This window comes from Schistocerca nitens, chromosome 7, assembly GCF_023898315.1.
Source record: "Schistocerca nitens isolate TAMUIC-IGC-003100 chromosome 7, iqSchNite1.1, whole genome shotgun sequence".
Lineage (NCBI taxonomy): Eukaryota > Metazoa > Arthropoda > Insecta > Orthoptera > Acrididae > Schistocerca > Schistocerca nitens.
In genome coordinates, this window is record NC_064620.1 from 551033069 (window position 1) to 551048235 (window position 15167).

Consider the following 15167-nt stretch of genomic DNA (forward strand, 5'->3'; position numbering starts at 1 on the left):
GATTCAAACTGACGTAGGTCGCAGCAGTTCTGTCAAAATGGAGAGGCTTGCACAAGACTGACTCATGGATAGCTGCAACAAACTAGTATTTGTGCTGAAGAAGAAAGCAATGACATTATCTGGAAATTCTGGAGTTTACATTTATATCCCAATGCATTGAGATTTTTTCCCCCTCTGTGTAATTTGCAGGTACATGTTTAAATTATACTTCTTTTATATTCAGTTGGCGCTTTTGGTCAATCACCCTCAATTTTTCTTCCACTTTATTAATTTACAATTGTCTACAGACAGTTCAAGACTCATCAAGCCTAACATATTTAAATGTATGCCATCATTCCCACAAAGACTAAAAAATGTGTTAGGATCAAAAGATACTGCAGCCAGGTCTTTTACAGTTGTAATGTTTAAGTTTATTTAGCTGAGTGGAACACTTTCTTGCATATACAGATGTATCTTGTCCAGACATTGCATCTTTTACATAACAGCTTGCTTAGCAGTGTGCTTTGTAATCAAATGTATCAGTTTTCTAAGTCAACTAATTATAACTACACCATAAGTTTTAACAGTTTGACACTGTCATGGGTTTGTGTATAAGTAACTGTCAGGGTTACTTCTGGTGGATATAAAATATATTTCTGGATATTTATTATTTTTAGTGGTACTACATATTATCAACAAACATTTTAAATAATACAGGATATATGCAGAGTCATTTATAACATGGCTCCAGCATATGCAAGAAAATATTGTGATTCAATTTTAAATGTGTTCTGACAAAAGAAAATTAGAATGCAATTGATTTGCACCATTTCCTTACTGAATTTTGTAACTCACCAGCATTTTTACACTAAAAACATTAGATACAATAATTTTTATCAATTCTGTTCTTCTAGTATTTAGTTTTCCCTTCTAATACTTCTTATTGTTCCCTTCAAGCAGATTTTTGGGCCTGTAAAATAAATAATTTGTGTGTTACAAAACAACTAGTTAAAAAAGTGACTGTTTCAGAAAAAAGTTAAACAAACAGAAATTTCTTTTCAATGAATTAAGACTCTGATATATACATTTCATTGCAGGAAGCAAGTGATACAGGACAATCCCTCATAATGAAATCGGCACCCTTCGGTAGTACTTTCAGTCTGTGAATAGTGTTACAAATGTCTGTACCTCCTGCTCAGATTCCCTACAAACTAGTTAAATCTGGAAAATTAGAGAAGATAAATCCCAGGAAATATTTTAACTTTAAAAACAATTCTAATTCAACAGTTTTTTCTTACTGCATTTTTGCTACAACTGAGTAATAAATATGGAAAAATGCAATTGTAAAGATTGTAGTAGCAAATAGATCTACTGATGACTAACAATACTGAATGCACATCTGCATACATGCTTTGCAAGCCACCATAGGTGCACAGCAGGGGTACCTTGTACCACACCTCATCTCCTTTCATTTTCCAATAGCAAACAGTGAGAGGGGAAAATAGCTGTCTACATACCTCTACATGAGCCCCAACTCCTCTTACCTTTGTGATCTTTACACAACATGTATCATTTATCATTTGCAACAGAAGATTAGTTTGTAGTCAGCTTCAAACGTTGGTTCTCTAAATTTTCTCAACAGTGTTCCATGGAAAGGATATTGTCATCCCTCCAAGGATTCACACTCGATTTCACAAAGCATCTCCGTACTACTCACCTGTTGATGAAACCCACAGATAACAAATTTAGCAGCTCACTTCTATAGTGTTTACAAATTCACTTTTATACCAACTTCAGGATATACTGATACTTTAATTATGAACAGAAGCAAAGTCACTTAGTCCATTTGATACTGAAATAATGAACTGAATATTTCAAATGTATCAGGGAAAGCTTGTTATGATAAAGGTAGGAAGAAAAATAAACAAATATTTATTTTCTTTATTAACAACTGTCAGATTTTCACACTGCCATAAGACGTACTCATTTTTATGTGGCACATTTCCCTAGTAGTACTATCGACCATGATTTGAATTGAGGACAAATCAAGTTAATTCTTACACTCTGTATGATCAGAATCAGCACACACAGTCAACACTTCACTGTTAGATGCTGACTGTCACTTATGGCAAAATCCCTGATGACAGAGGGCCTGCTGAGTCATGCTGAGTAATGCCCCTTTATTTTCTCTGCTTCTTCAGTATGGATGGAGTGTCTCCCATCACCCAAATTCCTCAGTGAAGTTACAATTTCCACAGTTTTATCTGTAACAATTCAATAATTATCCCAACCATAAACATATTATCAAAAAAAACACTCCTAACTACACATGACATCCTAGTGTTAATACTGTTCTGTCAGGCCAAATCTTGTGCAGCAGCACATGGTCTGAACTGAACAATTAACAGAACACCTATTTACTGCAAGGTAAATACTTACTTCTGTTCAGGAAGGACCGCAAAACAGACTAATTTCAATTCAAGCGGGATATACAGAAATTACATTTTTAACAGTACTGAATGGTGTTTGAATTTTTACTTTTAGTTTATGGAAGAGACATAGGCAGCACTAACATGTTTGACTGTGTATAAAGGGCTACAAGGATTTGGAAGATATACATAGCCAAAATACTGTATACTGATGTACTCTTACTAACAACATACACCCGAGTAATATACTTACTTTACTCCAGGGGAACACAGATAAACTAGAGGGTTTGATACCATACATCGGCTTTGCCCAATGATGTCATATCAAGCCCCAAGATACAACACAAACACTATTTCAAAATGGCAACAGTAACCTTAAACTTTTCCATAGTGCACAAATATAGAATGGTACAAGTTCTTCATAATAATCACTGAAGCTAATGAAACTATCACAGGAAAATAGGGTTCTGTGCTAAGACAAATTGAGACCTGACATAATATCCGCAAAATCACAATACCAGAGACAAACAAAATGGGACAACAGAAACGTGATAAAACGATAATTTCAAAAATGCAGAAACTGTGCAATGCGAGATGATAAACTATAACTGCTACCAACATTCGATGAGCTACACTGCTCAACTTAAAACCGTGAAATAGATCACACTACAAACAAAATCAAAAGTCAAGACTGACACACATAGCGAAAAACAATGGACACTGGCAACAGGCAGTATTGACAATGCCAGTTGACCTATATAATTCAACTTTAAATACTGGTACAGAGAGGCCAAAACTCTCACAACAAAAACAACTTCAACAAAACCAAGAATCAAACTTACCAGACACCAAATTCCTCATCAGAGGTCCAACTCAAACACAGATAGCACAAAACATAATGAAAAAATGGTGTTAACAATAATAAAATAACAACATTCACCAACCAATTTAAAAACACAGAAACAATAAGAACACACACCATAGTCAACAGAAAACTATGCAATACATGAAAGAAACTCATTCCAAACCTCACCCTTTCCATTTAAAAAACAAACAAAAAAACACTACCACCCAACTTAACCCATACCCCATCCTACCAAATAGAAAAAAACAACAAAAAACCTGCCACCCACTCCTATTTAACTCACAAGCCAGAACCTGTACAACTTTTCCATTAACTACACAAATACCTGAAAAATACATATCTGCAGTACACTTTTACCACCAGCAATACCCACCAAGACGAGCTTGTAAGACAGAATAGCATCTATCACCACCACAACAAATTTGATGACACCCCCTCCCCCCAAATCCCACAATAGTATTAGCACAGGTCCCAGTCTCAGTCTTTAAATGCATTATTATGGCTCACAAAAAGGTGATTATTTCACCTGTTGCCCAACTCCTTATATAAAGCAAACCCGTCTAACATAATAGTACACCCCTCTGTTACACAGCCTATTCCGCTGTTAATGACTGCAGAATATGCTTGCTGCAAGAACCACCCAATGAACATCAGAATCCCCGTCAGAAACAACGGCTCCAAAACCCCAAAACCAACATCTTTTATGGCCTCCACCACTCTTCCTCTTACCAAAGCACGACTTATCTACTTCCATTATCACCCTTAGCCCACATCCTTTTTTAAAAAAAAAAATTATCCTACTTTCAGAACCATCAGTTTCATGCATGGTGTATTTGAATGAGAGCTGTTAACAAAAATAGTATGTCAGCAGAACTATAACAAAGACAGTCTCAAGCTGTCAGACCATGTTTGGCATCTGACAGACTGCTGCAAATTATCCTGGCAACACTACCACATTTAGCCATTGGAAGAGTGACGACATAGCTTCTTCGTAAATCTCTTATTATTCTCATACATGTGATATTTACAGTATCCCTTAACAACACCAAACAGTTGCAAAAAATTAGTAGTTTATACAACACACCCTATCTCAGTCCATAAAACTGAACTACTGAAGGTTAATTTTGAATCTGTTGCAAAAAATAACACAGCAAGATTACAAGTAAACTAAACCAAACAATCCTTATACCATAGACCATATACCTTATTAAAAACAAGAGAATTTACCTAGAAATAAAAGAAGGGATACAATAAATACAACTAAGACAACAGAACATCTGATCACCAAATGTAATTACCAAGATGAACAAAAATTTCATTTCAAAAAATAAAATTGTTGAGCTACTATTCAATATAAAATTAAATTGCACTTACAATTCACAGTTCACATGAATTCCAATCTTAGTGTTCTCCAGTTACTAAGACTAGCACTACACCCTTGTAAATGACTGAGCTTTTTTGTCAAGCACATACAGTGTACACATACCAACAAAGTATGTCAATTTAAACTCACTTTTGAAGTAAACAGTATTCATGCATGCTATATTTTGATTCTAGTAAGAAAGGCTAAAAATACACTTAAAGCATTTCTAAAATTGACTTTGGAACTGTGAGTATTCAACAAGAAGAAGAAGAAGAAGAAACAAAACAAGGATCTGTTCCTGGAAATGATTTAGAATGAGAGAAAAATATATACATTACAACCTGTGAAAGAGAATGTTACACAGAAAATCTGATTATTACATCAGCTACCTGTGAATGGACAGTGAAACATTTAATATCTTGTTTAAGAGCTAATTTTGTCCTCTGAGTGACAAAGTACCCTCAGCGAAAATTTATTCTCCTCTACTTGGGCCCCTAATAACAATTCATTAAAATATTATGACTGTGAGGGCATATAGCTTACATCATCCAGGGGCATATAGCTTACATCATCTGTGGAAGAACTGAATTGCTGATATGTTTTATTTTATTGCACTCCTCCTTGTATGCTGCGTGTAGAATATTTTTTCTTTTATAAATTTCCCCTGTGTAATGTATGCTGGGAAAGATGTGACAACTATACCATTTTGGTAACTGTCACTGCTAATTTATTTTTAACCACGATTTCAGTTTCCATAGTTGTGGAAACTTATTATACATTAAGATAAATTTTAATAAAACTATTTTTCACCAAATATATCCAGCAAAGTATCAACATAAAAAATGTCCACCATCTTGTCAGATATTCCCATCAGTGAAAACTTCTGACAAACTCACTCTAAATTTAAGAAGCACATCAAATGGTACCGTACACTGTCAAATATTTGGCAAACATAGTACAATTTGAAGTATTGTTTGGCATGGGCCTATAGACAATATTTAATCTCTGGATACTTATTGGCTTAATATTGTAAACAAGTGACATGGCTCAATGCAGGATGGCTACTCAAACTTGGGGAAAAAAATGTTCTAAAAAAAGGCATGTGGAGGAGAAAGAGAGTAAAGAAGCTCCTGATAAATTAATAGGGAGAGCAGAGGGGGGCAGCATACCACAATGACTTCTTTCCTCTCAGCTGAGCTATATGCCAGCCATAAGCAGTAGTTCAACTGGAGTTTTTAAGCATCATCATTAATTAATATGTAATAATATTCATGTAATTAATGCACTTTGCAGTATTACATATTTTAAAATTTTTGATTTATAAAACTCAATAAAACTCAGTTTCAATGCTAGGTTAAAATGTTGCATTCCTTGAGACCTTATGAAACTCCTGAAATTCCCTGAGATTTCCCCGATTTTTTCCGGGTAAAATTTAATTCCCTGAGAATTCCAGGTTTTCCAGAAGAAACATCACTATGCCAATGCCAATGAGTGGTATCAAACATTTGAGTTGACTCCAAACACTATCTGGAACAGAAGTGCGACACCCAGTAGGGCAAAACAATTACTACAGAGTATCCATACAAATCTGTTCTGAGTCAGCCATTTTATGATAACAGACCGACAACATTCATATAAACATGGGTGATTTCTGACATGTTCTGTTAATTAATGTATTATATTTTCATTACATATGTTCGTAACTTCCTACTCTGCTAACATACTGATTTCAAAACGCGAATGCCTATGCTAATTTGTAACAATCCAGCTAAAACTGTCAAAAATCAATGCACAAAAAAAGTATTTTATAGAGTGGCAATATTAATCCAAAATCAGTCTTACACTAAGAAGAAAAAAGGCTTCAAAACTAGTACAAATGAACACATTGCAAGAACAGCTATCGTATAAAATACAGACTACACCCTTTATTATTTTCAAAAATTCTGTAAATTACAGTCACAGCAAAATCTTCAGTACATTACATTTAAATACATTCAACATAAAAGTCAGAATAAATGTAATGAAACATTTATTAATGAAGTTAATTAAAGACAATGTTTACATGCAAACCAGCAAAAACAGAACAACACAAGAAACTGTGGTTAAAGATACCAACAGTGTTCCAGACTACAAAGCGGCTAAACATGTAAAACCCAGTTGCACATCAAGAAATACAGTACGGAAACTGGAAGATCTAATAGTGAGCAAAAGTAAGGGCAGGTGCTGCAGAAACATACTGGTGAAAAATCTAAAAGTATGGCATTTAAACTATTATTAAGCCAATGCTCCCCTCTGCAAAATTTTTTAATAAAAAATATAAACACTTTTAGCCTCAGTGGTTTCTGGTTTGAGGCAGAAACCACTATGTCTCATATGGTTAACAGAAGGCCTGACTGCAAGTGATACTGTTATATCAATGTTAGTTCAATGATACTAAAAACATATATGACAACATTCTTAAAAACATCAATAATATCTTACTAAGTGTTCATCTTCATAACATGAGAAATTAGTTTTATGCCTAATTCCTAAAAATTTTGGTAAAGAATATATGAACAAACAAATCAGCACAGTTAACCATACTTTAGTGCAAACAGCAAACTGTTTGCAATCATGGAACAAAAGCAGGGATAAACTATGAAATGGGATGACTAACAAGTGATAAATTCACAAATCACAATTCTCACTTGAACAAAAAATGGAATGGGAAGGAGCTTCTTTCATTAATTAAAATTATCAGTTGTACAAAACAACTGCAGCCATCTTTGAACCAAAAAGTCTGCCTGAAGACATCTGCATTTCACCAGCAATAAAAACAGAGTGAAAGCCAGTAAAGTATGAGTTTTTGTTTTGTTTGAAGGAGCAAAAACAACTGGGGTCGTACGTGCCCCAGTCAAAACTACAGAACATGAAGAAACAGAGGAGTTAAAAAATTACTATATGTCAGTCCCACTTCACATAAGAGAAGACAGCTAAAAGCAGGGAGGTGGAGAAAGGGCTACAGAAGACATCATACAGAAATGGAGGTCCAAAACTGACAAATGGCCTTCGCCATATTGCCTTGATGGATAAAAAGTAAAACATGGTCGACAGCCCGCATGTCATTTGATAAAACAGCCGATAACTCTGACGGCAAACCCAAGTGGTAACGTAAACAGTTAAAACATGGGCATTCTATTAGGAACCGACGGACAGTTAAAACTTGGGTGCAATGTGTACAAAGCGGTGGGGGACCATCACCTATCAAATGAAGATTACTAAAAAGAGTGCCCAATAAGCAACCTAGTTAAAATGACCACGACCCGGCAGGAGGACCGAGATGAGGTCATCCAAGCCACTGGGAGTGGCTTAATAAGCTGGAGCTCATTCCCATGAAGAGAGGACCAATAGCAATGCTGACAGACAGCAACACAGAGATCATTGGAGGGAATACAGGAACTAGTGGGCTGAGGTACAAGGACTGCAGCCCTGGTAGCAGAGTCAGCAGCCTCGTTTCCTGGCAGATCGATATGACCAGGAACCCACACAAACATCACACTGGCTCCACCAAGAGTGAGCAAGTGACAGTTTTCCTGGACCCACCAAACTAAGGGATGGGCAGCGTACAGCGCACAAACTCTGAATGGTGCTGAGTGAGTCTGAGCAGAGAACAATTGAAAAGTGTGTGTCGCCAGATGTACGCTGTGGCCTGAGACAGGGCGAAGAGCTCGGCTATAAATAATTAGCAGTGTGCCAGAGGACCAATATCAAAAGATGTGGTAGCCAATGATGAACGCACACCTGACATCACTGTCAGTCCAAGAGCCACAAGTGTACAAAAAGGTACTATCGCAAAGCAAAGGTAGTGAAACTGAAGGTGATAGAGCGACGCTGGAATAGTGTCCTTAGGAAATGAACGAAGGCCATGGTGAACACTGGCTGCCACAAAAAGCCAAGATAGTAAAGCATTGACACCCACTGGGAAAGTAGCAGGTAGCGTGAAGTTAAGCTGCCGGAGCAAGAGCCGAAAGTGAACTCCAGGAGGTAACAGAAGAGGGATGCGCCCCATACTGGTGATCAAAGGAACTTTTGAAGAATGAGCATAGGATAGGTGGCCACGCATGGCAGACAAACGGAATGCATATCTGCTGAGGAGACTGGCAGTAGGACAGCGGTAGTTCAGCAGCTTCTGCATATAGACTCTCAAATGAGCTAGTGTGAAAGTCACTAGTGGCCAAACAGATGCCACAATGGTGGATAGTATTGAGACAAACTTCCTGGCAGATTAAAACTGTGTGCCCGACCGAGACTCGAACTCGGGACCTTTGCCTTTCGCGGGCAAGTGCTCTACCAACTGAGCTACCGAAGCACGACTCACGCCCGGTACTCACAGCTTTACTTCTGCCAGTACCTCGTCTCCTACCTTCCAAACTTTACAGAAGCTCTCCTGCGAACCTGCCAGGTAGTTTCATATCAGCGCACACTCCGCTGCAGAGTGAAAATCTCATTCTGGAAACATCCCCCAGGCTGTGGCTAAGCCATGTCTCCGCAATATCCTTTCTTTCAGGAGTGCTAGTTCTGCAAGGTTCGCAGGAGAGCTTCTGTAAAGTTTGGAAGGTAGGAGACGAGGTACTGGCAGAAGTAAAGCTGTGAGTACCGGGCGTGAGTCGTGCTTCGGTAGCTCAGTTGGTAGAGCACTTGCCCGCAAAAGGCAAAGGTCCCGAGTTCGACTCTCGGTCGGGCACACAGTTTTAATCTGCCAGGAAGTTTCATATCAGCGCACACTCCGCTGCAGAGTGAAAATCTCATTCTAGTATTGAGACTGTTTAAGAGGGACAGATGTGCAGGTGCATTAACAAAACACCCGTAGACTAGTATTGAATGGACAAGGGACCGGTGCAAACAGAGGAAGATGGTTTGATCTGGACCACAGGAAGTACCATTGAGGACACAAAGGACATTGAGGGACTGCGTACAGTGGGCTGCCAGGTAGGACATGTGGGAGGACCAAGGAAGTTTCCTATCTAACACAAGCCCCAGGAATTTCTAGTTCCAACAAATGGAATAGCAACAGGCCCAAGATGTAAAGATGGTGGAAGAAACCAATTGCGCCGCCAGAATTTCATATAAACAGTTTTGTCAGTGGAAAAACGAAAGCCATTGTCAATGCTCCATGAGTAAAGACATTTGACACACTGCTGAAGATGCCGCACAATGAGACAAGTCCATGGAGAACTGCAATACATGGCAAAATTGTCACCGAGAGCTGTAGATGCCCGGCAGGAGACAGGCCATTATGGGGTTAATGGCGATAGCAAAGAGGATGATGCTCAGGACAGAACCCTGTGGCACACGGTCTTCCTGGATAAAGGTGTCTGACAAGGCAGAACCTACACATACCACATACCTAGAAAACTCCGCCTTTTAAAATTTCTGAAGGAAACAGGGCAGGCGGCTAGGGAAGGCCCACGTGTAGGGAGTACGGAGGATACCAGTCCTCTAGTAGGTGCCGTAGGCTTTCTCCAAATCAAAAAACACAGCCCTTGTCAGATTTCCACAAGAAAACCATTTATGACATGGGTAGACAAACTGCAGAACGACGTGCTCAAAATCCACGCTCTGCAGTGATTAGTAAACTGCGAGTCTGGGGCTACCATACCAGCCACGCATGAATCATACATTCCATCACCTTGCAAACACAGCTGGTGAGAGAAATGGGGTGGTAGCTAGATGGAAGGTATTTGTTCTTACCGGGCTTAGGTATGGGCATGACAGTGGCCTCACGCCAGCGTTTGGGAAACAGGAAACCTGCCTTCTGCCCAGATGTAGTTGTTCATATTAAGCAGAAAGTGCTTGCCCGCAAGAGAAAGACAGCCTGGCGAGCTGGCGCCAGTGTTATTTTGTTCATGTATCGTTGTGACCAATTGTGGTTGAGCTAAGTTATCTTTGCTTTTCACGTGTCTCATCTTCGGGTTGGCGGGTGAAGCGAGTTGGTTGTTAGCCTTCGACAGGTAACACTGGAGATCTTGTGACTTCACAGGGAGACGAGTGTCAAAGTCTGCCGAACGAGCATGATGACCGTTACATGTTGTGGTGTGAAATTGGTTGGGCATTTTGCCGACAAAGGCAGCTTGGAGATACAAGTTCTGCGACTTCGCTGGGAACAAAATTTGAAGGGAAGTGGTGAAGCTGTGGAACCCACTCCCTCGTATTGTGTACCTGATATGAAGTAAGTTGTCATAATTGTGTTTGTTCAGTAACACTCTCAGAGCCATTTAAACTTACTATTATGGTGAGACTTTCATAGTGCAACCTAAAGACGATGTGGAAGAGTTCAGTTGGCCTAGCTAAATGGTGGCCGTTACTTGAAAGTTTTCTCAGAACTTTTACTAGTGCTTTGTGTCTCTTGCAATCAAATGATTTTATGCTGCCGTTTTTGAAGCCTGCACTCTATTAATACAGTTGTCCATGTGTAAGTGAGTCGAAGGTTCTGTAGAGTGTTCCTATGTTTCAGAGTTATTGGAATGTCTGTGATTCGGGCAGAAACTTTTGATTGTGCCAGCGCCTTGGCGGGGAGTGAAATGTCATCTGAGATCTAGGCCTGGCAGTGTTTAAGAACCTGGTCACTACCAGGAGTTGTTCACATATTGCCTTCCAAAGTTTAGTACTTATCTTCCTTCCAGCAAGGCGGTTTAAGTTGGTGTTTATATAAATACATATTGTATGTAGCCTGTTCGTATATGAACAAGTTTCTTTAAATGTTAGGGACTGGCAACTGGCCAAACCTTAAACTGCACAGCATCTTCTGAGTTCCTTGTGCAACCTTTTCTAGTAATATTTGTTTTATTAACACATCTGAGCATGTGAACGTTTATTTTTTAAAGATCAATGTTTCTGCTGTAGTTTTTCCTATTTAAGTGGTCCTATCATGTTATGTAATTGGATCTTAGCTTGGCACTAGTGTTCAAGTGTCATTGAATCACCTGTTACATGTAATTGTTTTATTACATGTATTTTCAGGGAAATCCTATATGGGAGTTTGAATTTCTGAAGTTTATCAGTAATTCTGTTTTCTTAATAAGGGACTGTTTGAGTACTCAGTATGTTGAGTATCTAACTGTATTTGCAAAGCTTTATCTAGTAGCTCATCCACAATTTGTAATTCTCAAATTTCTTTTTAACGGCATCATGTCAATTAATTGTCTTAATTATGAAGTTTAACTTCTAACCACGATTCCATCCCGCTTCTCTTTTATGGTATTTAAGATATGGTGTGTAAGTGTGGTACGATTAAGGAATCACATATCACTTGGTAGCAGAAACAGAAGGGAGTGGGGGTTTGCTTTTCCTATCCTCTCCTATAGTTGGTAGTCGTTGCTTAGTAAGTGGTAAAATTGTCATTATTGTGTTTTGAGACTTGTCTGCCTGTTTCAGGAAGTTACGGAACGTGAGTCTTCGAGCTTTCCCGGCAAAATTTTTCTATGGAAAGAGCAGTTGATGTATGAACTCCTTGTGTGCCAGCTGCTCCTAGACGGAAATGTGTGATTTGGTGGCCAGGCTTCGTGCAGCGGTTGACACTCCCATTGCCCTACCGACAGACATCGTTAGCAAGATAGGTGACTTCTTGTCGAATATCGAAACAGCTTTAAGTGACGTAGGTCGGACAATTGAATTTCTGGCGTCCTCTCAGCTGACGCATAAATAAATTTGTCACGTGCAGGTTCATTTAGCCCATTACTGTAATTGTTTATCAGATATCGCTTCAATCAATCTCAATGATGCAATGGGTGCTCTCCGTACTAAGTTGTTTGGTGTTGCCGGAAGTTTGCAGTCACGCGCCGTAGCGCTTGCTTTAAGTGGGGGAGGTTTAAGTACTAATTCTAAGCCTGAAAATATGAGTGACGTCACACGCATTAAGGGTAATGAAGAATATTTGAGTTTATTTTCCAAGTTATCTAATCCAATTATGAATGTCTTGAAAGATATAACTGTCATATATTGAAAATTTGAGCCAAATTCAATCCTTTCTGTGGTCATTAGTCCGTCTCCGGATTCACGCTGATGCGTTGCATGTTCCACAGTCTGTCATATTAGCATTATTATATCTGATGGCCAAGGGTGTGCTTAGTAGCATGATCACCGAGGAATTGGAACAACAGGGTACCTTAGTTCAGCTCTGTCAGCGTATTATTAATAGAAGGCTCTTGGCAAGCGTGTGCATCGAATTAGAGCAGGAACGTTATTGGAAGGTCAAGCGTGTAACGAAACCTAAGTGCAATATTTTGAGAGGGTTCGCGCAGCCGTAGTGGCGTTGGATAAGCGTGTGTCCGACCTTGATTGTATCGAACATATGTTGGAAGGCATGCAGGTACAGGATCGCGCCATGTTGAACCTTGTACAGCGCCCTTTCTCTATGGAACAGTTTCTACATTTAGTTGATTCTATTCATGCTATTTCTTGGGTGGATGAACAGCATTCCACTGCACAAGGGAAAGTAATATCTGAGGCACCAACATATAGTAACTCTATTAATACCAGTTCTAATTCAGTAGCTCAGTGTTGCTGCCGTTGCCACCATTGCCATGTGGTTGATCATTTAGTACGGGATTGTCCGGTACTTAGGAGCCCTCGCTCAAATAGCTTATGAGAGGATGGGAAAAAGGGGTGAGAGTACCAACTGGCAAATGAATTGTAAAGCCATTCAGACGACGCATGTTCCAGCACTCCCTTTTGTCTGTGCTAGGGTAGGACAGGAACCAGTGTGTGCATTGCTGGATTCGGTTAGTACCGTATCCTTAGCTGATTATGACTGGTACATAGAATATAGACATTTGTGCAGGTTTTTGTCTCCGCAGTCACCAGTTCACAGATGTCGGGTCACCAATGGCCAAGAGTTACCCCTAGTAGGGGAAGTGTGGGGGTGGTTGCACGTCGATAAATTCTCATGGCCTCTTAGATTTTTCGTAGCTAAGAATTTGAGGGTTCCTTTGTTGCTCGGGTGTAATTTCATCCAGCATGCTGGTTTGGTATTCAATTATGCCGGGAGTGTCTTATTTTAAGTTTGCACCTCACCACTGTCTCTGTGTTCGTGCCAGCGGTCTTGTGCAGGGAATATGAGCTAAGTTCACAATGTGCAGTCTGACATGGGTTGTCTTACGGCGCATCAAGTGCAGGCTCTCAACCAGGTCTTTGAGCGCTATCCTCAGGTCTTATCGGATAAGTTGGGGGAGACAAGAGATTCTTAAGTATGACATCCAATTAACTAATAGTGTGCCTGTCCATCAGGCCCCTTATGGCTCTCTCCACCAAAGATGAAGATTTTGAGAGTTAAAAATCAATAAGATGCTACAAGAGGGGGTGATTAAACCATCAACTTCCCGTCCTATGCTTTGCCTGCATTTCCAGTACCTAAAGACCAGGGTAGCAATTTTCATTGATTACCAGAGGCTTAGTGAAAAAGTGGTGTTGGAGTCTTTTCCCTTGCCCGATTAGCACAATTGCTTTACGTGGTTTGCTGGTGCTAATGGGTTCATCATCTTATATCTCAATCAGGCATATTACCAGATCCACCTAGCCGAGTCATCTAAGCCTGTGACAGCATTTTGCACAGATTGGAATTTATTTGAGTTCAACCATGTCCCTTTTTGGTTGGCCACTGGTGCGGCTGTGTTGTCCCGTTTGTTGGATGTGGTCTTAGGGGACTTCAAGTTCGTCTGTGTCCACAACTATTTAGATGACTTAGTTATCTACAGTCACACCTTTGAGGAACACCTTGTTCACTCAGATCATGTTTTCCTAAGGTTGCATTCGGCGGGCCTCACCGTGAAATCATCTAAGATCACCTTGTGCAAACAACAGATTTCTTTCTCAGGCCATGTGGTATCTGCAAAAGGTGTAAGCATCGACCACGATGGAACCAAGGCCTTCTGGGATTTTCCCCCTCCCCAAAATAAGAAAGATGTCGCTCGCTTCATTGGCATGAAGAATTTCTTCTGTAAATTCATTGCTGATTTCGCCCATCTTGCAGCCCCCCTTAATGATCTTCAGAAGAAGGATAGCGATTTCATACAGGGACAAAATCAGCAGTGAGCCTTCGTACATATTTAGACTGCAATTACTGATCCCCCGTTGTTGGCTATGCCAGACTAATAGTAAATTTGTGGTACATACCGATGCCTGTCACACTGGGGTAGCGGCAGTTTTACTTCAAGAACATGAAGGGGAGAGGTGACCTCTAGCTTAGGTCTCACGGCGACTGACTTTTCCTGAATCCAACTATTCTGTATATGAATTAGAGGCTCTGCCCATTGTTTTTGCCTTGGAAAAGTTTTGTTTCTATTTGGAGCATGAAGAATTTGTATTAGAGATGGACAACCAAGCATTAAGTTGGGTCTTGGCTAGGCCGAGGAAGACTGGCCAAATTGCATATTGGGCAGTCCGTATATCTGCCTTTTGTTTTCAAGTCAGACATATTAAAGGCTCAGATAATTCAACTGCTGATGCTCTGAGTCTTATGTTTATACCTGACTCCCAGGAAGGTCAGAAGCAAGGC

General features: G+C 39.7%; 1 long non-coding RNA gene across 1 annotated transcript in view; it reads right to left on the reverse strand.

Annotated features, from left to right (window-relative positions):
• Nucleotides 1-628: 628 nt before the first annotated feature.
• LOC126194938 (uncharacterized) overlaps nt 629-15167 on the reverse strand; it is a 28298-nt gene continuing 13759 nt past the window's right edge. The window contains exons 2-4 of the long non-coding RNA XR_007538529.1: nt 2041-2243; nt 1524-1696; nt 629-949 (exon numbers count right to left, since the gene is read on the reverse strand). This is a non-coding gene — a long non-coding RNA (uncharacterized LOC126194938). The remainder of the gene's footprint in view (nt 950-1523; nt 1697-2040; nt 2244-15167) is intronic.